General features: G+C 40.4%; 1 protein-coding gene across 7 annotated transcripts in view; it reads left to right on the top strand.

The window, feature by feature from the left end:
- DGKH (diacylglycerol kinase eta) overlaps nucleotides 1-24,292 on the top strand; it is a 173,043-nt gene that overhangs the window by 47,159 nt on the left and 101,592 nt on the right. The window contains exon 2 of one of the 7 annotated variants that reach the window (XM_036454904.2): nucleotides 2,996-3,069. The exons of the other annotated variants lie outside the window; for them this stretch is intronic. The gene's annotated coding sequence lies outside the window, so the exon portion shown is untranslated. The remainder of the gene's footprint in view (nucleotides 1-2,995; nucleotides 3,070-24,292) is intronic. 7 annotated transcript variants of the gene reach the window in all.

Raw genomic sequence — 24,292 nt, 5'->3', positions numbered from 1 at the left:
ATATGTAAACACCCATGTTTATAGCAGTATTATTCACAATTGCCAAATGGTGGGACCATTTTAAAGGTCAGTCATGGATGAATGGATAAACAAAATGTGGTATATACATATATATGAATTTTTACTTATATATATGTGTGTATATATATATATATATATATATACACAATAATAAAAAACTATTATTTACCATAATAAGGAAGGAGATTCTGACACATGTTACAACATGATTAAACCTTGACAACATTATGTTAATTGAAGTAAGCCAGTCACAAAAGCAAAAATTTTATGATTCCACTCGTGAGGTATCTAAAGTAAAGTTATAGAGACAGAAAGTGGAGTGGTGGTTACTAGAATATGGGGATAGAAGAGAATGAGGACTTTTGATCAATGGATACAGTTTGTTTTGCAAGAAAAAAGCTTTAAGAAGCAGACTTTGACTAAAAATTTGTAGTACAATATTTATCTTTAAATATGTATTTTTTCCAGTCATAAATTGAGTTGAGTTTGGGAAAATAAAATTTAGTATGGGTCTGTGAAAGTGTCACAAAGACAGAAATTTCTCCTAGTATTATTGTAATAATACTATTTTCAAATTTTCTTGCTTCATAAAGGGTTTCTATTTTTCCTTTCTGTTTTTCACAGACTGAGATCTATGCAATGAACTGAGTGCTACCAGTTGGATAGAGTTAAGAGGCAAATGTACAACAGTGTACCATTTATAAATTTTATTTAAATATATATATACAGCTGTATATATCTTATATCTTCCCTCCCAGGTTTTTAGTAATTATGATTTAAAAGAGAACCCATAGGAAGGTAGCAGAAAACAAGTTGGTAGTGTGAAGTGTGTCAGCTGGTGTGCAGACTAGAAAAGCCCTCAAAATTGGCAATAAACTTGATAAAGTAGGGAGAGGAAGGGAGGCTGGAAAGTAAAAGATCATTGAAATGTAGGAAGGAACATGGAAGGGCAAGTGTGTTCTACGACATTTTACCTACTTCACAATTTTGTTATAATTTTGACGGAAGAAAATATTGCTACAGTACTCTGTTACATGTAGCAGTTGCTCAATAAATGTCAACTACTTTTAATTAGTGTGTAATATCTGTAGGAAGAAATGAATTAAATGTTGGAGTTAGGAATTGTGTTTATAGCAGTGCTCACCAGCTGTTCAACTTGAATTGTTAGACATTGATGATTAGTAATTTTTTGTACTCTCCAGTTTTCTTCCATCTTCTTTCATCTTCGGGAGAAAAACTGAAGAAGCCTATTCTTTATATTTTTCTTAGACTAAATTTAAAATTTTACTATGTCTCTAGGTATCTATATATGAATATATATTTATTTTACACCCAACTCCTTTAAAACGGCATTTTCTTTGATACATGGATAACAGTCAGCTTAATATTGTCATAATTAACAGAGTTTAAGTAAGATTATGACCTGAGTTCTTTCACTGGTTGACAGGTAGTTATGCATTGTGGGAATTCTGGTTTGAATTCCCATTGATTTGCCCAAATGTCTAAGTTTAAAGAGCAGTGTATTTGTAAACGTTTTGTTTATTTCTATGTTGTTATTTTTTTCTAGATGCTATAGCAATTTTTTAAACATTTTAAAAATGTTATGAATAATTCTGTTTTGACTTGTATAAATTCATTAGTTTTAGGTCATGATAAGCAGTTTTTGAGTTTTCAAATTCAGTTCGGGTCCCATTTATGTGGTAAGCGCTTCACAATCATTACTAGTCTTGCTTATTCTATCCCATCAGTGAATTTCAGTAATGTCTGTTCAGTAATGTAATGCATTGCACATTCTGCCATGCTTAGTGGGATTTGCAAGGATGCGTAAAATTGCTGCCTCCCGGGAGAGAATGTTCCTGTTACCTGACCAAGGATTGTTTCAGGGGCAGGTGCCACTTGAGGTGGAGCGGAGGAAGTCACATGACAAAGGAGAACATGCCCAGGTCATTCCGGGTCTGATGATGAGTCTGAGCACAGGTGTGTTTCTTGTTTGAAGATGGTTCTGTTTTTCTACCTCACAAGATTTGTGGTTTGGCTGAGTTTAGATTTATAGTTTGGGAACCATTTTACCTTCAGAATATTGGAGGCACTGCTTTACTATCTTTACTAAATTCCCAGGAATGAGAAATCATTTATGATCTGGACCTCTGATACTTTTTATACCTTTCTCCCTTTTCTTTGGAAGCTTGCAGGATGTTATGTTTTCTTTGATAATTTGAAACTTCACAGTGATATACACACAGGTTTATTTTCTTCCATGTGTGGGCTTTTTGTATGTGTTTTCAGTCTTCAATTCTGGGTAATTGGTTTGAATTATCTCTTCCCTTCTGTTCCTTTTCTGTTCTTTTGGGAATCATTATTATGTAGATCATTTCATTTTCCTATTCCCTTCAACACCCCCCCTCCCCCCCCCACACACACTTTACATCTTTTTGTATTTTCATTCTGCTTTCTGGGAGATTTTCTCGACTATTTTCCAACTCTTCTGTTTTATTTTCATTTCAGAAGGAGGGAGGGAGGGAACCCATGAAGCTGACTGGACCCTGTGTGCGAAAGGGGCTTGTCAGCTGTGGACTTTACTGTGTAACAGGCTGGCCATTTTGTTGGTAGCCCTTGATTTCACTGTTCTTGTTTCCCCTGCACTTTGTCAGATGCCCCAGAGGAGACTCTGCCGACGACAGTGGTAGTCCTGGCCATGTGGGGGCCCAGCTGGGAAGAGAGTCTGGGGAGCTCTCAGTGTTAAGCGTATAAAGTTTTGTAATTCTCCTGTTTTTAATATTATTGTCACACCTTCAGTTATGCCTGGGTCTTCCGTTCCAGACATCCTCTGTGACTCCAGGAGAAACTTCCCGTCATATTCCAGGGAAGTTGCTGGGCTATACAAAGTTGAAGAAATTGGTAATGGAGGTGTCAGGGGAATGAAAAGAAGTAGTGCTTAGTTATTTGAAAATATGTTTTAACTCCTTCTTTTCAGCTTCACCTTCATCCTGACATCCAGAGGTCTCCGATGCTGCCACTTCGGAGGCCGCTTGGGGGTTGTTTGTTCAAGTGTGTTTGGTTCTTAACTTTTCCCCGTTGCTGTCTTATGATTGTGCTAAGTCTATTCACATTCATCAACCTACCTTATAACATCACACTTTCAGCTCTTGTCTTCTGTCCTATTTTGTTTATGCAGTTTTCTGCCTTTTTAAAAAATCTTTTTACTGGAATTTTGACGTATTGGGAATGAGTAGAGCTAAAAGCACATGGTCATCTCGGCTAGTGTGGCTCACTTGGTTGATCGTCGCCCTATGCACAAGAAGTCCCAGGTTCTTTTATTCCTGGTCTGGGTGCATGCACGGGTGACGGGCTTGGTCCCTGGTGAGGGGCAGGTAGGAGGCAGCTGATCAGTGATTCTCTCTCATCATTCTTTCTATCTCACTCTCCCTGTCCTCTCTATAAAATCAATAAAAGCATATTTTTATGAAGTCAGTAAAGCCTGAATTTAAAAGCACATGATCAGTTAACCATTTTTTAATTGGGAATTTTAGAAATTAAAATTTTATAGGTGGTAAATGAATTAATATCATAATTTGAAATGTTACTTAAACGTTTGATGGTGCATAGTGGCAGTTGAACTATATTTTAAGAGCGACCCCTTTTGATAATAATCCCAAAGGAATCAAAAGACTCTCCTGTGTATGATTCCTCAAGTCTTCATTTTCTTTTTTTAATATATTTTATTGATTTTTTTTTTTATAGAGAGGAAGAGAGAGGGATAGAGAGTTAGAAACATCGATGAGAATCATCGATCAGCCACCTCTTGCACACCCCCCACTGGGGATGTGCCTGTAACCAAGGTACATACCCCTGACCGGAATCGAACCCAGGACCTTTTAGTCCACAGGCCGATGCTTATCCACTGAGCCAAACAGGTTTCGGCAAGTCTTCATTTTCTTTACATTTTTAGTGTAATGTTATTTTCTTTGTGATCTAATTATGCAATGAATACTTCAGAAGTATTATATAAATAATTTACTCTTAAAATTTTTAGTAGTATTTGTCCAATGAATTATATTGGAATATTTTAAAAAATCCAATAATTCAACAAATATTTGAGTGTATATATGTGTTAGTGCTGCATGAGATATATTCTTAAGCTAAAGTCAGTGCTTCAGAGCTATTGTTATTTGAGAAAAAATAATTTTTGGTATGAAAGGACGCTTTCCAGGAGTATATCAAAGTACAATACATAAGGAGCCAGCAAAAAGCGTTCTCTCAGAAAAGTTACCGATTCCTAGGAAACGTGATTAAATGCCAATCTTTATATTAGACGTGTTAGAGAAGGTCGCAATGGAAAGAAATCAGGGTGGGCCAGAGTAACAAAAGGATGCTCCATCTCTGCTTGGATACCCTTTTGTCACATGTGCATGTGTAAGTCACGCTCCTCATCCACACGGACTCATAGGGCTCAGGGGGCTGTGAGGAACCGTGAAGGCGCCCCGCTCACCGGCGCGCTCCTGGGCTGTGGGGTTACAGCGCACGGCCTCTGAGTGCTGTCCTGCCTCCGCTGGGCCAGTGCAGTGCTGGGGCCACCCACTCAGTCTCCCTTTTGGTAGTGGCACTACCAGTTTTTCTATTCCCCTGTCTCTCCTTTACCCTATCCATACCACATTATCAAATCCTGTTGATTCTTCCTTTGCAATATGGCTCCAGTTTGTAATTCAATTATAGCATCTCAACATATTTATTTACGCACCTAATATGTGCCAGGAAGTGTGCACAGCGTTGAGGCTGAATAAGGGCGCTGAAGGAGCCTGTACCCCTTCATGGATGAAGCAAACATGGATATTGGAAATTTTGGGGAAAACATGGGAAAGTATATTGCATAGGACCCTCCTGGCAGCATGGAGGGGTGATGCTACACCCAGCCGGGGAGAAGGCCTGGCACGGGACCAGATGCTAGGGCATAGTTGAGTGCCGCAGAGCAGGAGGTGCTGAGGCTGGTCTCACTGCAGGTGCGGCAGCACTGTAAGCAAGGGTGAAGGCCTGAACGATAGCTTATTCATCATTTAATAAATACTTATTGTGTCAGCTATGTGCCAGGCAACTGTTTTGCAATTGAATGCAGCAGTGTACAGAACATGCAATATCAGATATGAAAATTAATCACATAGATTCATATAAAAAGAGTAAATGTAGCAAGTGAGTAGATTGTGTAGGATATTGATAACTGAAGGGATGATGGAGATGGCATTGTGGACCTGTGGCTGACTAAATGTCACTGAAACCAGGGACTGCAGGGTGCTGTAGGGGCTCAGGAAACATTTGTTTCACTTTTATTTATATTTTATTTTTTTACTTTTTATTTATTTTTTGTTAATCCTCACCAAATGATATTTTTCCATTGATTTTTAGAGAGAGTAGAAGGAAGGTAGGAAGCAGAGAGAGAGGGAGGGAGGGAGGAGAGAGAGAGAGAACAAACATTTATGTGAGAGATACACATTGATTGCTCCTGACTGGGGCTGGGGATTGAACCTGCGACCCAGGTATGTGCTCTTGACTGGGAATCTGGCTGACCCTCTAACCACTGATACACCGGCCAGAGCTGATTTTATTTTTAATATGTTTTAAAACTCTTCAAAAGCAGTGATATGAGCCCAGTCAGCCTGGCTTAGTGGTTGAGCATAGACCTATGAACCAGGAGATCACAGTTCTATTCTTGGTCAGGGCATATGCCCAGGTTGCAGGCTCGATTCCCAGTAGGGGCGTGCAGAAGGCATGCAATCAATGATTCTTTCTCATCATTGATCTCTCTCTCTCTCTCTCTCTCTCTCTCTCTCTCTCTCTCTCTCTTTCTCACTCTCACTCTCTCTTTCTCATTGATATTTCTCTCTCTTTCTCCTCCCTTTCTCTCTGAAACCAATAAAAATATATTTAAAAAAATAGTAATGTGAAACAGCACAGGCAAACAAATACATTATGTATGACGTTTTATGCAGTAGATACCTCCAAAGCATTAACTTGTACTCATGTTTGGAAAGAAGGCATCTCCATAACATAGAAAGAAGTTCAAGACGAAGCAGCAAGTGCTGATAGAGAAGCTGCAACAACATTTCTGGAGGTGGTTAATGAAAGGCGGCTACTCTACACAACAGACTTTCTATGTGGACAAAGCAGCCTTCTATCGGGAGAAAACGCAATCTAGGTCTTTCATAGCTATGAAGAAGTCAGTGCCTGTCTTCAAAGCTTGATAGGCTGATGCTCATGTTAGGAGTTAAGGCAACCGGTGACTTTAAGTTGAAGCCAATGCTTATTCACCATTCTGAAAATCCTAGGGCCTTGAGCATTTACGCTAATTCTGCTCTGCCTGTGCTCTATAAATAGAACAACAAAGTTTGGATGACAGCACATCTGTTCACAACATGGTTTACTGAATATTTTAAGCCCACTGTTGAGACCTACCGTTCAGGGAAAAAAAGATATATCAATATTTTTAAATAATGTTACTGCTCATTGTCAATGTACCTGGTAACTCAAGAGCTCTGATAGGTAGAGATGAACAAGTTTAATGTTGTTTTCATGCCTGCTAACACAGCATCCATTCTGCAGCCCATGGATCAAGGAATAATTTTGACTTTCAAGTCTTAATAGTTAAGAAATACATTTTGTATGGCTATTGCTGCCATAGAGAGTGACTCCTCTGATTGATAGGGGCAGAATCAATTAAAAACCTTCTGGAAAGGATTCACCAACTGAGATGCCATTAAAAACACTTGTAATTCACGGGGAGAGGTAAAAATATCAACATTAACAGGAATTTAGAAGAAGTTGGTTCCAGCCCACCTGGATGACTTTGAGGGAGTTCAAGATTTCAGTATAGGAATTCATTGCAGATGTGGTGGAAAGAGCAAAAAAACAAAACAAAACAAAACAAAAAACAAACCCAGAATTACAAGTGGCGCCTGCGGATGTGATTGAATTGCTGCCGTCTTATGATAAAACTTTACAGATGAGGAGTTGCTTCATATGGATTTTTGCAGTGGAATATACTTGTGAAGATGATGTGAAGAGTGTTGAAAGGACAACAGGATATTTAGAATGTTACACAAACTTAGTTGGTAAGGCAGCAGCAAGGTTTGAGAGGATTGACTCTAATTTTGAAAGAAATTCTGTGGATTAAATGCGATCAAACAGCATCATATGCTACAGAGAAATTAAATTCTTCATGAAGAGAAGAGTCAATTGATTTCGGCAAACTTCATTGTTGTCTTATTTTAAGAACTAGCCTTAGCCACCATAACATTGAGCAGCAACCATCCTGATAGTCAGCGGTCATCAACTCGAGGCAAAACCTTCTATCAAGCAAAAAGATTACAACTGGCTGAAGGCTCAGGTGATAGTTAAAATTTTTGAGCAATAAAGCACTTTTTAAAAAATTCTCAACTTGAGGATATGTTATTTTCATTGATTTTTAGAGAGGAAGGGAGAGAGAAACATTGAAGTGAGAGAGAAACATAGTGTCAACACAACTTTCTTATGCACTGAGAAGGCAAAAAATTTGTATGACTCACTTTATTGAGATGTGCACTTTACTGCAGTGTTCTGGGACTGAACCTGCAATATCTCTGAGCTATTTACCCACTTAAACCTAAAGTTGAATTTACTTCAATAAAACATCTCACTTATATATTATGTTGAGAATTCACTGCTAAAATTATTTGAAAACCATCTTATAGGATTCAGTTTGCTTTACTCTTGTGATTTAGTTGCCTTCAGCACCTTCAGACTTTCTCACTTTCTGATTGATCTTGCATGCCATTGCCAGAATTATAATATTCTTTGAAAAACTTTTAATTAAATGCTTGAAAACACAAACCTTATTGTGTGTGTGTGTGAGGGGGGGGGGTGCTAAACTTAGATATTGGCTATAGTTCTGCCACAAAATGCTCTGTGACCTTATGCAAAATCTTTGTTTTCTCATCTGTATCTTCTCTGCTCAAAATTTTACTTCATGATCTATTCCCCAGCTGTCAGCTGTCCCAATGATACATCTCTAGCTTACTCCTAGTTCTTTCCCTCCCACCAGCCCCTACCCTATCCACTCCTCTGGTCTGTTCATTCTCTTCACTCCTGTCTCCTCCCTTCCACAATGCACACATCATTTGCTGATTAATCTCTGCAGCTAGTCAATGTTTTTTCTTTAGCTCAGACTGGCCTCTCTCTGTAGCTCATTGATTTAAATTCTGCACATTATTTAAAAATCATCTCCTAGAACTAATGGATAAAAATTATCTCCTAGAACTAATGGAAGAATGCTGGCGGTACCAAATGACAGAGTATTAAGGAATTGGAAACAAGCCATTTGATTTATCTAGAATTGTGCTGTGCTGTCCAGTATGGTAGCCACTTGCCATGTGTGACTGTTTAAAATAAAATCAATTAAAATGAAATTCAATAAAAAATTTAGTTTTTCATTCTCAACATTTCAAGTGCTCAACAGCCACATGTGGCTAGTGCCTTCTCTATTAGACAGTGCAGATACAGAACATTTTCATCATTGCAGAAAGTTCTATTGGACAACACTGGTCTAAGAGGACACTGGTGACTTGAGAGTTCTGAGTCAGGGATTTCTGGAAGAGAAATATGTTTGCAAATGGTTAGAGGAAATTTTTAATGAGGAAACAGAGGTGCTGCATTTAGACAGGTGATTTTAGAGGTTTGGCAGTGGCAAGAGAGAGAGACACAGGAAAATGCAATGGCTAAGTACAAAACAAGGTGTGTGTGAAAAAGGTTTGTGAAAACGGAAGGACTGAGTCTGTTCTAGACATTGGAGGAGAAGTAGGAAGAGGCAGACATATTGGATACTGGGAAAAACAAGCAAAACAGGATGTTGACATGGGTTTTGTCCTGTTTCAGTTCTGGCTGAGGCCCAAAAGTTGCAAAGAAAACAATAGGTGGCAGTGACATCCACATTCCTAAGCAAGATTGTACCCCTTAACCCACCACCTTGGGGGTGTGATTTAGGTTGAAGAAGCCAAGACAGGGGCTGGGAGAGCAGGAAGGAAAGGGATGCTTCCATCTCTCCTCAAGCTGCGTGAGGGGGTTGGAAAGAGACTGCTGGGTTCTCTTGACATGATCTGTGTCCTCTGGAGGCTGTGGGGACATCGAACCTGGACTAGAAAAGTTTAGAGGTCAAACGATGGAGCTATCCCTGCTTGCCTGGCTGCAGAGCAGGAAGAGGCGGCCACCCGGGAGCCAGCTGTGTTTTCATTAACAACAAGGCAGCGGGGCCTGTTTTCTGTTGACCAGGAGGACCTGGTGGTTTTTCAATGAGTGGCCCCACCCAAGGGCTTTTTCTGCCAGAGACAGTGTGAGGTTTGCATCGGAGGCTGGAGGTGTGCCCATTAGATACAGAGGCTGGAGGGCGTGTGGGCATTCTAAGTAGTCACCTGGAGGAGAGGCTTTACTTGAGCCCTGAAATCCACAGCCGGGTATTTCCTGAGGGAAAACCTCTGCCGAACCCACAAAGAGGCCCCATTCGAGGAGTCAGACACTGTGTGGGTAGTGAGTTGAAGGAAGGAGCTTACAGATTCAAGACGCCTACTGAGCCTAGAACAGCCTGGGCTGGAGGCGGGGAGACACTTTAATTTTTTCTTTATATAATTCTTTATTGTTGAAAGTATTACATACGTACCCCTTTCCCCCCCTTGAACCTCCTCCAGCCCTGCAAAACCGCCCCCCCCCCCCCAACCAATGCCAGGTTCAGCTCCCCATTGTCTGTGTCAGTGGGTTATTCATATATGCATACAAGGTCCTCGGTTGATTACTTTCACTCACCCGCCTTTCCTCTGAGATTCTGCACTCTGTTTCATGCTTCCATGGAGACACTTTAATTTTGAATAAAGTTTGGAGTCTAGGCTGGACATATTACCTCCAGAAATATAGTTGTTTTTGTGACCAAAGGACTGTTACTTTCTATGAATGACTGGAAAAGCTTTGGAACAGATTTTATCCACGACAGGGACTGAATAGGGCTTCTGAAGGGGAGAAAGAAGACAGTTTTTGCTGTTTGTATCCTATGGAGCTTCATTTCTTTGGGACAAGGCTATACTGATTTAGAGTTTGATAAGAGTACAGAATGTTTAGAAAAGCTTTTAAAAGATTTTGTTGACTGTTCTCAAAACAGCTTGGTACTGGCACAAGAACAGACATATAGATCAATGGAATAGAATTGAGAACCCAGATATCAACCCAAATCAATATGCTCAATTAATATTTGACAAAGGAGGCACGAATATACAATGGAGTCAAGACAGTTTCTTCAATAAATGGTGTTGGGAAAATTGGGCAGACACATGCAAAAGAATTAAACTAGATCACCAACTTACACCATTCACAAAAATAAACTCAAAATGTATACAGGACTTAAACATCAGACGGGAAACCATAAAAATACTAGAAGCATCCACAGGCAGCAAAATCTCAGACCTATGCCAAAAGAACTTCTTCACAGATACTGCCCCTAGGGCAATGGAAGCTAAAGAGAAAATAAACAAATGGGACTACATAAAAATTAAAAGCTTTTTTTACGGCAAAAGAAACCATCAACAAAACAACAAGAAAGCCCACTGTGTGGGAGAACATATTTGCAAATAATACCACTGATAAAGGTTTAATCTCCAACATTTACAGACAGCTTATACAACTAAATAAAAGGAAGATGAATGATCCAATTAAAAAATGGGCAATGGACCTAAATAGAATATTTTCAAAAGAAGACAGAAGGAAGGCCAAAAGGCACATGAAAACATGCTCAAAGTCACTAATTGTCCGAGAGGTGCAAATCAAAACAACAATGCGGTACCATCTCACACCTGTCAGAATGGCCAACATCAACAAATCAACAAACGACAAGTGTTGGCAAGGTTGCAGAGAAAAAGGAACTGTGCACTGCTGGTGGGAATGCAGACTGGTGCAACCACTGTGGAAAACAGTGTGGAGTTTCCTCAAAAAACTGAAAATGGAACTCCCATTTGACCCAGTAATCCCACTTCTAGGAATATATCCCAAGAAACTAGAAACACCAATCAGAAAGGATATATGCACCCCTATGTTCATAGCAGCACAATCTACAATAGCCAGAATTTGGAAACAGCCTAGGTGCCCCTCAGCAGATGATTGGATAAAAAAACTATGGTACATCTACACAATGGAATACTATGCTGCCATAAAAAGAAGGAATTCTCATCATTTGCAGCAACCTGGATGGAATTGGAGAACATTATGCTGAGTGAAATAAGCCAATCAATGAAAGAGAAACACCACATGACCTCACTCATTTGTGGATGATAAAGAACATTATAAATTGATGAACCAAGAGACAGATATAGAGACAGTAAAGCAACAGGCAGACTGTCAAATTACAGTGGAGAGGGTAGGAAGATCTGGGGGAGATAATAGATCAGCCGAAGGACTTGTGTATATGCATATAAGTACAATCAAAGGACATAAAACTCTGGGGAGGGAGGGTATGTATGGGAGGGAGGGGAGCAAAAAAAAATCAATAAAATATATTAAAAAAATAAAAATAAAAAATAATAAAATTCCTAAAAGAAAGATAAATAAAAATAAAAAAAATAAAAATAAAAGATTGTGTTGAGAATTAGTAAGAAGTGAGAAGATGACCCCAATCTGCTGGTCAAAGTCACTAATTGTCCGAGAGGTGCAAATCAAAACAACAATGCGGTACCAACAGAAATTAAGTGGCTCACACACATGAGATTTTGCTTCTCTTTCTGGGAGTAGTCTGCATAATGAGGAGACTGTTATATTTTATTTGGGGATTATAGATTTGGTAATTTAAAGCCTTATAGTTTTTTGGAGTCAATGAAGAATGTTTAACAGTTTTCCTCTGTTTGTGGTGGTTTCAGGTGCCAGGCTTTGATGCTATTAGGGTAATAGCAGTGAATTTGTTTCTTTCTGTTTATGATTGGGATGGGATAGAATATTATTTCTATTTCATTTCTAGCATTGGTCCATTTATTATGTATACGCTATGGGGACTCCTAAACTTTACCAGGATGCCATCAGCTGCAGGTAACAAAAAGCTGTAAATCATATTGGCTTAAGCACCTCGAGGAGACAGGCGGGCTCTGACTCACATCTCTCTATGACTCTGTGCTAGCTGTGCCCCTAGCAAAGTGTCTGAGTCAATTCCAGGTGTCACATTCAGAGAGCAGACAGAAAGTGGGTTCTTTCTCCTAGTATACTCCCCCACCTCTCCCTAAGGAGACCTCCTTCACATCTCATTGGCCAGAAATGGGTCACTTCCAACTTCTGAACTAATTACTGATGGCAAGGGGAAAGGAATCCTCATAACAATTGATTAAAGCAATTACTGTGTACTTGCTAGAACTAGGAATAGAGTCAGCCAGCATCCCCTAAGCACATGACTTGCAGAGGAGGAGTGGATGTCTAAACCAATTTCAGGGTTCTGTTGGGAAGGGGGAAAAGGGCAATGGATTGTGGGTAGATTCTTTCACCTATTCCTAAATTATCTATACTAATTAATCGCAGACTAGATGGTAGGAGCATAATATATGTTGACTAACCTGCTGTGACAAAAACCCAAAATTCAGTGGTTTAAGTAATCTAAAAGTTTATTTCTCTCTCACCAGTAACAATTCAGAGACGTGGTCCAGAGCTGGTGGGGTGGTTTCAATCTAGTGTGAATATTAGAGTTGCCATGATGAAATAACTAAGAAATCCTCCAAATTCAGTGGGCTATTCATATATGCATACAAGGGAACAAAAAGTCTCTCTTACATGAGGCTAAGGAAAGCTTCTGAAGTCACTGGATGCCTCTGCCTCGTGGGCCATCCAAGGACCCCGGTTCCTTCCATAGGGTTTCTTTGCTGTCTCCCTGGCGGATTGTCCTTGCCTGTATGGTCAAAGCTATGTCACCACCTCCAGGTCCCAGGCAGAATATGGTGTAGGAATAGAGTAGGTGGGCCCATGTGTAAAGGCCTAGGCCAGTGGTCAGCAAACTCATTAGTGAGCAGAGCCAAATATCAACAGTACAACGATTGAAATTTTCTTTTGAGAGCCAAGTTTTTTAAACAACTTCTAATCATTAGAATCTAATCATTAGAATCTAATGCCACTTCAAAATCAATCCACCCAGGCTGTGGTATTTTGTGGAAGAGCCATAGGAGCTCGCGAGCCGCAGTTTGCTGACCATGGGCCTAGACCAAGGTGGCATCTGTAACTTCTGCTCATGTTCTGTTGGCAAGGGCTTGGCCCCAGGGGAACATCCAACTGCAAAAAGCCTGGTGTCTTGTCTGTTTGGGCTGCTGTAACAAAAGGTAGAGTGGGTGGCTTATAAACAACAAACGTTTATTTCTCACAGTTCTGGAGGCTGGGTAGTCCAAGGACAAGGCATAGGTGGGTTCACTGTCTAATGAGGACACCCTCCCTGATTCACAGATCTTCTGACTGTGTTCTCACATAGTAAAGTGGGTGGGGGAGCTTTATGGGGTATCTTTTGTAAGGGTGCTAATTCCATTCATGAGGGTTTTGCCTTTATGACCTAATCATCCCCCAAACCATCACATTGGATATTAGGTTTCAACATAGGAATTTGGGGGGGACACAAATATTGTTTATCATACCTGGACAATGTAGTGTCACTGGGCAGCCTCTAAGATCTCTCAGTTCATCACCATCACCAGCCAGCAGAAAGTGGCAAAGGAAGAGTCTAAACCTAGGTCAGGCGTGCAGAGGAGGATGATGCTTAAGTTGTACCTGTTACTTCTATTCACGTCCCTTTACCCTAGACTTAGTCACATGGCCACATGCAAGGGAGGCCGGGAAATGGAGTCTGTAGCTGGAAGGCCAAGTGTGGGAGAAGGGAAGAATGGGGTATGGTAGACTATTAGCTGTTTCGTTGTTCTATTTTTCTTTTTCTTTTTCTTTTTTTTTTATATATTTTATTGATTTTTCACAGGAAGAGAGAGGGATAGAGAATTAGAAACATCGATGAGAGAGAGTCATCGATCAGCTGCCTCTTGCACACCCTCTACTGGGGATGTGCCCGCAACCAAGGTACATGCCCTTGACCGGAATCGAACCCGGGACCTTTCAGTCTGCAAGCCGATGCTCTTATCCACTGAGCCAAACCGGTGCCGGCATCGTTATTCTATTTTTCACACACAGTTTTTTTCTGTTCTGTATAGGATCTCTACCTGGAGACTACTAATTTATTAAACAAAATTCTATTAAATGCTTACAGCCAGTGGTCACCCATAAAGTTTCTGAGTTTGGTTACTTCTGGCATTAGTAGTAAAGCAGTATTAAAGTGGTAAAAATGTAAAAAGTTTATAAACTATTATGTATAAAAATATACATAATCTTAGACTTATAAAATAATTTTTATACACTAAGTGGCCAGATTATTATGATCGCTGAATGCATAATAATCTGGCCACTCAGTGTATATCCTATATAATAAAAGGTTAATATGCAAATTATCCCCCCGACTAGGAGTTTGACTAGCAGGCAGGCCAGGCAACCTGCCCATGTCCTCTCCCCCTGGCCAGGCTGGCTGGACGCCACCCATGCATGAATTCATGCACTGGGCCTCACACACACACACACACACACACACACACACACACACACACACACACTGAATGGCCAGATTATGTGTTCAGGAATCATCATAATCTGACCACGCAGTATAGTTGTGTGTGTGCATTGTGTAGTTTTAAAGTTTTGTAACCTAAGGTTATACATTTTGTAAAAGAAAGCGGTGGGCATCCTTTGGGAAGTGAGTAGTAAATTCTCTTCTTACAGCACATTTGGATACTACTCTGAAGTGGCCACTTGCTTCCCCTCTTCTTTGCGTGATCATAGGATATTGTTCCAAAATTATTTTAATGCTACTTTCAGACTTTTTTGGTCATATAAACTAGTTTAGTAGGGTTTATAACTAGCTGAATAGAGTATATAAATCTTTTATATTTAGTTAACTTAAAATGAAATTCAGCCGGGACCAGTTTGGCTCAGTGGATAAAATGAAATTCAGTATTAAAAATTCTTTCCAGAATTTTGAGTCTGATCTTATTAGTTCCATGAAGGTATGTATTTTTATCTGTTTTATTTACTGATTTACCTCCATTGCTTAGAATAGTTTCTGACATGTAGACACTCAGTAAACATGTGTTAAATGAATAAAAAGGTATAAAATACAATTTGTTTGTCGTGTGAATCATCAAACCTCATTTTTACCTCTTCACTTAAGGAAATTTTATTTCTTAGGCATCTGAATGAAGTAGTCTTTATTCAGCTCACTTCCCAGTAAACAGTGCAGCAAGCGTGGGATTCTTCCTGGGCTCTATATAGCTTCAGCAGGCCAGCCTGTATGTGTGTGCAGAGAGTCATGTGTAATGAGGGCACATACATGTGATGTGGCCTAATGTAGGCACTCAAGATATAGGGATATGTGAATTGGAGAGAGGGAAAGGAATGTTCCATTTTATCCCAATAACAACAAAAACACCCACTTTTTTGAATGCAACCTTTTTCAAGTGGATTGGAGTTTGAGTAGGATGAGGAAGAAAATAAAATAATTTGACTTTTGGGAGTTTGGAAGAAAAGGTTACACAATATTCTGAAGACTTTGAGTGGCTAACTTGACCTGTTTTATGATTTATTTTATTCTCATACTATTGTATCATTTTCAGAATTCTTATACCACTGACAATATTGAAACTGAGAGGGATAAACAGTTCTTAGCACATCGCTCTCTTCTGCAAATCCATTATCTTTTACCAATAGGCTCTAGGAGGACTGAGCACATGGAATTGTAAATGAGTGAGCTCTCCTTGGTTCGGTGACACATTTGAAGGGAGGTTATTTAATCCTGGGAAGAGCATTGAAATAAAGATACTGAAATAAAGGCTGCAAGATAGGAAGGTGTGTGTTTTGTTCAACCAGTGACCGACAGGTAGACCAGTATGCTCTAGCATAATGTGCAGTGGAAATGGGGATTGAATCTGCACCTAGAGAGGAGACTGCAAAAACAATAAAGGTGTTCTAGGGTAAGCATGTCAAACTCAACGGCTAACACAGGCCAAATAAGATTATACAGGCCACAAATAAAAGCTTCAATTTTCATACAAACATAGGTTTAGCCCGGGGTCAGACGACTTCACAGGGAGAGTTTTACCAAACATGCAAAGAAGAACTAAAACCTATCCTCCTCAGACTATTTTTAAAAATTCAAGAGGTAAGAACACTTGCAAGCTCATTCTATGAAACCAGCATTATCCTAATACCAAAACCAGATAAAGACAACACAGTGAAAGAGAATTACAAGTCAACATCCCTCATGAACATAGATGCCAAAATCCTCAACAAAATTCTAGCAAATCAGATCCAGCATTATATCAGAAAGATCATACACCATGACCAAGTAGGATTTATCCTGGGGATGCAAGGATGGTACAATGTCCCCAAATCAATAAACGTGATACACCACATAAACAAATTGAGAGATAAAAACCACATAGTTATATCAATTGATGCAGAAAAAGCTTTTGACAAAATCCAATACCCTTTCTTGATAATAACTCTCAGCAAAATGGGAATAGAGGGATCATACCTCAACATACTAGTAATAAAAGCCTTATATGACAAACATCATACTCAATGGGCAAAAACTAAAACCATTTCACCTAAGAACAGGAAGGAGACACTTTCACCACTTCTGTTTGACATAGGTCTGGAAGTGCTAGCCATAGCAATTAGACAAGAAGAAAAATTAAAAGGTATCCAAATTGGAAAAGAAGACTTAAAACTGTCATTATTCGCAGATGACATGATATTGTACATAGAAACCCCTAAAGAGTCCATCAAAAACCTGTTAGACTTAATAAATGAATTTGCCAATGTAGCAAGATACAAAATTAACACTAAGAAATCTATGGCATTTCTACACACCAATAGTGAACATACAGAAAGAGAGATTAAAAAAATTCCATTTACCATCGTACCAAAAAAATTAAGATACCTAGGAATAAACAAAGGAGGTAAAAGACCTGTACAGGGGAAATGGGGGTTGAATCTGCACCTAGAGAGGAGACTACAAAAAGACACTGAAAAAAGAGAGAGAAGAAAACATACAGATGGAAGAACATACTGTGTTCATGGATTAGTAGACTCAACATAGCACCCAGTCCCCTTAGTTCCCCAGCCGCTCAGAGCCAGCTGAGGTGCAGTCAAGCCTCGGATGGTGGCTGCCCAGCCACTCAGGGTTGACCCAAGGGCCGACCAAACTACTGAACAAGCAGACTGTGTGGGGCGTCCAGGCCGGCAGAGGGGATTAGTGAGGCACGACCAAACGACTGAACAGCAGGCTACATGGGGTGACCAGGCTGGCGGGGGCGGGGGTAACCAGGCCAGCAGGGGGAGCAGTTGGGGATAATCAGGTCAGCAGGGGGGCAGTTGGGAGCAACCAGCCCAGCAAGGAAGGCAGTTCGGGGCAATTAGGCTGGCAGAGGGGGCAATTAGGGGTGACCAGGCTGGCAGCGAGGGAGGCGGCATTTAGGGGCAATCAGGCTGGCATGCAGAGGCAGTAAGGGGCGATCAGGCCGGCAGGTAAGTGATTAGGAGCCAGTGGTCCAGCATTATGAGAGGGATGTCTGACTCCTGGTCTTGACTCCTGGTCTACACCGACAGTCGGACATCCCTGGAGGGATCCCGGATTGGAGAGGGTTCAGGCTGGGCTGTGGGGACCCCTCCCTCCATGCACTCAGCTGGCATGATGTTTTCAAACTTGAGCTTGTCAGCTACTAAAGTGTGTGTACATTTTGGGGGGTACCCTGTATATGTGATAAATATGTGACTCCTGGTTACATGTGGTTAGTCTGCCAGAGCCTGAGCTTCACCCGTCCCATCATGTCCTTGGCCATTCCCCACATGCCCAACTCCTCCCCGAGCCAAGAACTGCAGCCTGGGGTTGGGAGCAGCCTGGGATTGGGAGGAGAGTGAGACTCAGCTGGCATGAGACTCAGCTGGCATGACGTTGTCTGTTTTGCACATTAGTTTCTACTTTTAAGAAAAGAAAAACAATGTTTAGTGGTTTATTTTAGGCCACATAAATGCCCCTACGTCAAAATAATTGTGTCATTATGGCTGTGTGGGCAAATTATTCTTAGAAGTGAGTGAGGGTGTTTAATAAAGAAAAGAAGTCAGTCCACAGTTAGATGAATATCTTTTTTGCCCCTTTGCAACACAGTTGCTATGTGCCACTCACGAGGATCGGCCAGGATTCATCTAACTCTGATGAAAGGCCCATCTGTGGTCCAGGCTCTGAAAGATAAGGTATAACGCTACTACCACCCTGTGGTAATATGCTGTAGTTCACTATTTTTTGGAGCGGAATAGGAGGAAAGTATATCTGATGTGTATACGGCATGCACATTTTGTATCTTCTCCTTTAAATCGGAGTATAATATGTTATAAAATTGTATATTTTTATCTCTTTAATTTACCTATTAGAAAAATACATTTAGAAACTCCTAAAGAAGGAACCTATTAAAAAGGGAGAGAGCCCTGGCCAGTGTGGCTCATTTGGTTGGAGCTTCTTCCCTGTGCAGTGAAAGGTGGTGGGCTCAATTCCTAGCCAGGGCAGATATCCAGGTTGTGGGTTTGATCCCCGATTGGGCACGTACTAAAGGAAAGTGATGGATATTTCTCTCTCACACTGATGTGTCTCTTTCTCTTTCTCTCTCAAATCAATAAAAAGTATTTACTCAGGTGAGGGGAAAAATAAAGAAAAATGGGGAGAAAGGTTAATCGTAAGAATTGACACATTGAAAGGTCACAGACTACGGTTTCTATAGCTTTTCTCAAGAGAATTACAAACCAGTATAAGGTACAAAGCACTTTAGCCATCATTAGATGGTTTATTGATATAGAGAGCAATTCGAATATGTTGAATAATCTCCATGATTTTGCTTTAGAGTATGGGTTCCAAATATTAGAGTTTATAGTATTTCAAGCAAAATGATGAAGTTATTTTGAATACATTCAAATGTCAGAATACTTCACTAGGCCCGGGGCAGCTGCGGCTCCTTCATTGTTCCCTTATGCATGTCCCTTGGTTTCTTGAGGAGTGGACCTGATCGTTTCTCACTTCTCAGGGTGTGTGCATGCTGCTGCCACTAGGTGGGCACTGTTGGACCGGTTGAATTTTTCCTTTTTTGACAGCGGAGAGGTCCTAGGAGTTGTGGTGAAATATGCAAGATGAAAAGCTGCAGAATCATAGACCCATTTCCTGAGTATTATTTTTCACTTGACTTAACAAGCACTAGTTTGCACAATATTAGAGGGCAGAGCTACCGGTGCAGGTTGGATGACCAGACTACATTTTTTCTCAACATATACATCCTGAATACTGTGTGTGTGTGTGTGTGTGTGTGTGTGTGTGTGTGTGTATCATGTAAAAGTGCGTGTGTATTACATATAAAAGGAAACAATTACTTCTCAAAATTTTTAAAAACCAAAATAATAGCGGTTGTGTATGAATAAAAACAAATAAATTGACTTCATAAACTTCTAGAATATGAAACGCCAAGATTGTTTTGTGAATATGAAGCAAGTCTATGTAGCCATCTTGCCGTGTAGTTTTTGGACTATCTTTCCTGGAGCCGGGGAGTTACTTAGAGGTCCTCGGAATGGGGGAAACTCAAGCTGGTCAGGTCTGGATTACCTTTGAGAAGTGCCTTGCCACATATATCCTCTGATTATTCAGATGCACAAAACTTCTAGAAATAGCAGTTTATAAAAGGGGGCATGTTTTATGATGTTGTAAATGACAAAGCACCGGAACCGCTTTATTGCATTATTATTAAAACTGGTTCCAGAAACACCTCGTCTCCATCCTTCTGTAAGCTGTAGTATCCCTCTTTTACTAGTACTGCATTGTCTCCGGGCTCCCGTCTGAAACCCCCTGTCATTGCTCCCACTGTGATTCCTCTGCCAGCATTGCTGTCTCGGCTGGGTGAGGCCGGTGCCAGCGCGGGCTTTGGGCAGTGGTCTGGGCAGGAGACATAGTAAGAAAGGGGAAGAAGCAGCGAAGGCTGCTGTTCTTAGCCTTACCTAACCTGCTCCCCACATTTCCTGGTACATGATCATGTCCATATAAATCCAATGTCTTCATTCCCTCATTCAGAAGTTGGTCTTCTGCCAATCAAATCTGCTTTCCTTCTGTAAACGATAGTTGAGAAGAGCCTGGTTTCCTAGCTCTCAAGAAGAAAAAGGGAAGAGCATGAGTGAGCATGCACAGCTGTTAGACCCAAATTATCCCCTTCCCCTCACCCCCAGAAGAGCCAATGGGTGTGGAGAGAGCGTAGGAGTGGCAGATTAGTGGGGCTCCGCCCACAGAGAGGAACATTTTAAGTTTGTAGTGATATGTTTTAGGAAAATTCTTACCAATTTTTTAAATGCTCAAAGGCAGATAAGACCAAATGATTAACCAATTAGTACCAATTAAAGGTGAATAAAAAAATAACACTCCAAAAGTGCTGAATTATTTTTTAAAGCACTTAATACAAATTATTATACTGGTTCATTTTTAAAAATATATATTTTATTGATTTTCTTCAGAGAGGAAGGGAGTGGAATAGAGAGTTAGAAACATTGATGAGAGAGAAATATCGATCAGCCGCATCCTGCACACTCCCTACTGGGCATGTGCCCACAACCAAGGCACACGCCAGGAATTGAAACTGGGACTCTTGAGTCCGCAGACCAGTCAGGACACTTGTTCATTTAAAATATATATATTATACTTAATGTCATTTATGAAAATATTTATTAAGCCTGGATGACAATTACAATCACTAAAAGAGATTTTAATATGTATAGGTTCCTATGCCACGCACTAGACATGCTGAATCAAAACCTCCCAATTGAACTGAGGCTGTTACTGTCTATCAAGTTTTCCATGGGGTTCAGATGACTGGCCAGATTTTAGAACAACTGATGTATTTACTAAAGCTTAATGTAATATATGTATTCATTTCAATGAAGAGTTCAAAATTGATTTTTTAAAATGTAATTTTATTGATTTCAGAGAGGAGGGAGAAGAAGAGACAGAAACATCAATGATGAGAGAACATCCTTGATTGGCTGCTTCCTGCATGCCTCCTCCCCCAATAGGGATCAAGCCTGCAACCTGGGCTTTGTGTTCTGACTGTGAATTGAACTCGTAACCTCTTGATTCCTTCAACAGCTCAACCACTGAACTACACCTGGCTGTGCTCAAATTTTATTTTAAGAAATTCATGATGGGACAAAATTCAGAAGGGGAAAGAAGGGTACAAGGTATAAAGCCAAAGGGCCTGGAATCAAGAGGAACTAATGGGAAATTTTGGAGGGTGAAAGAAAATCAGGTTTGAAGCAATTTAACAGGTGGCTGATAAAAGAGGTGAGAGACTGAATCAGAATGCGATCGATCAAATGGCTTAATTTGCAAAGCCATAAGATGAGAGACAATAATATTATATGTTCAGGTATGTTTGTGGAGAGAAATAGTTTTTATCTTATAACACACACAAATATATAGAAAAGCTGATTTTTAAAAAAATACATTTTATTGATTTTGTACAGAGAGGAAGGGAGAGAGATAGAGAGTTAGAAACATCGATGAGAGAGAGTCATCGATCAGCTGCCTCCTGCACACCCCCTACTGGGGATCTGCCCGCAACCAAGGTACATGCCCTTGACCGGAATCGAACTCGGGACCCTTCAGTCCCCAAGCCGATGCTCTATCCATTGAGCCAAACCGGCAGAAAAGCTGATTTTAAAAAAAACAATCTATCTATATATAAAAGCCTAATTGACTGTCTGGTGGTAGCTATTATGTGCAGTGACCACCGGGGGGAAGATACTCAACACACAAGCATGGAAACATGGAACACACTGATGAATCTCAGGGGGAGGGCCGTAAGAGATTAACCAAAGATCTTATATGCATACTAGAGGCCCGGTGAATGGATTCAGGATTCATGCACTGGTGTGGTCCCTTGGTCTGGCCTGCAGGGACCAGGCCAAAATCGGCAGTCTAACATCCTGGAGGGATCCCGGATTGTGAGAGGGTGCATCCAGGCCCAAGGACCCCACCAGTGCACGAATCTGTGCACTGGGCCTCTAGTGTTATAATAATAGGGAGATGTAATACATTAATAGCAAACCTGTGTGAAGACAAGATTATATGTGGATCTGTATCCTTTGTGTTTGACCACCTTTCAAGCCAAATTATGTAAGCTCAATTGTTGGAGAAATTATGGAAAGATAGAAAATTTGTTATATAATACTAGTTGATTCCCACATTGCACAGGTATATCTGCCTTACAAACCACTTGAGTACAATATTAATGCTGATGAGATAGATGACTTCCCTTTATAATGATGAAATGGTAGCGAATAAAAGCAGTATGGCCTTTCATTTGGAGGGGGGGCATTTTAACTGCTTTATTTGAATGTCAGTGTTCACATCATTCATTCATTCGTCAGTGAATAATGATTAAGAGCTGTCCTCTGAGCTGGGAGCTGTGACCAGTGCTGGGGCTGCAGTGATGACAAAGGTGGGCAGGCCCTGTTCCCACGGGGCTCACAGGCTAGTTGGGGAATAGATATATCAGTTTGGGGCTAATTGAATTTCCAAATGCCAGTGGCTTTCATGTGGCATTTTACTTTCTCATTCTCATTGTTAAGCAAGACGATATTCTCAGAAGTAAAATAATAACATAGAGGAGTTGCAAACCCTGATCCATTATTATATTATATACAATTTCATGATTGATTTCTGTTCTTGTGTTTAATATTTAGAAAGCTTGACACATTTCGGGACTGTATACTCTATGGTCTTTGTTTGGCAGTTTCTCTAAATGTAAACATTGGGCCATTGTTCAGAAATGTTCTCTGCCCTTTTTTTTTTTTTTTTTTTTTTTTAAACTTGTATCAACCCCATTTACACCTTTTCCCAAAAGTACAACCTGCTAAAAGAGTCTCTTACTAATGGTTCTTCCTATTTATATGGCATTTGGGAATTTATGAAAGATATTTACACATTATTTTTCTTTATACTAACAACTCTGAGGAGGAATACAGGGCAGGTGATGTTTATCCTCACCTTTCAGATGGTGAAACTTAGGTTTATAGATGTTTTTATTTGTTTGAAGTCACAAAGCTAGTAAATGGTGGAGCCAGATGTGGAACCCAAACTGGAACTCCTTTTAGGAGTCAGGTCTAATTCTTTTATACTTTCATTATATTGACTTGTTGGAAAAAAACATTGGAATATCTATCATTAATAAATAATGCTTATTATAGGGATGAATGTTGATGATGATATTGCATCACACCATGTATTCTTTCATATCCATTGTCCCTTATGTCACAACACAGTGATATACTGGTTTACTTTAGTCTGTAAAACTAAAGAGCTTACCATTGAAGAATGGGAAGTAGAAATTAATTAGAAGGTGGCTGGCATGGCGGGACTGGGTGAGATGGGCTGGACATGCCCTGGAATCAATCTCTCGCAGTCCCGTCCCGGCTGGCTGCACCTGGGATGGCGTCATGCTTGGAGGGTGTCTGTGAAGTGAGCAAGTCTCTCCAGCAGGTGGGGTCCCTCGGCCTGGCCTACAGGGATTGGGCCAAAACGAGCTCTCTTACACGCCCCCAAGGGTCACAGAGTGTGAGAGGGCACTCTGCAAAGTTGCTGTTGTACAGAGTGTGCAGATTCAGGGCTAACGGTGCCCTAGCAACAACAAACATACAGCTAAAGGCGTAATCACATGGCCCCACGAGGACTCGAGCTCCCTCCTCTTTGGTTTTGGAGTACATCACCTGAGAACCACTGCTGCCAAGTCCCTTCAGCTCAGCAGCTCCTACGTTGAGTGTCTGCCCCCTGGTGGTCAGTGCATGCATGTCATATCTACCGGTTAGATGGACACTTAGCATATTAGCCTTTTATATATATAGAAGATTTGATAAAGCTGCTGTAAATTAATCATTTTTGTTATGCTTCTTTTATAAAAAGTATTTGTTTAAATTGCCATATGTAAACAGAAGTTTATTTTGAGGATTAACTCATGAGAATAATTGCCTCCTATTTAAATCTTTTAAATCACATCTCTTACAGGAAGGCAGGCCAACCTCAGTATATTTTCTTTTTCTCTTCAAGAATTTAAAATTAGCCGAAACCGGTTTGGCTCAG

The sequence above is a fragment of the Pipistrellus kuhlii genome, unplaced genomic scaffold (assembly GCF_014108245.1).
Source record: "Pipistrellus kuhlii isolate mPipKuh1 unplaced genomic scaffold, mPipKuh1.p scaffold_m20_p_3, whole genome shotgun sequence".
NCBI classification, from domain to species: domain Eukaryota; kingdom Metazoa; phylum Chordata; class Mammalia; order Chiroptera; family Vespertilionidae; genus Pipistrellus; species Pipistrellus kuhlii.
This window is presented reverse-complemented; position numbering and strand designations above follow the sequence as displayed.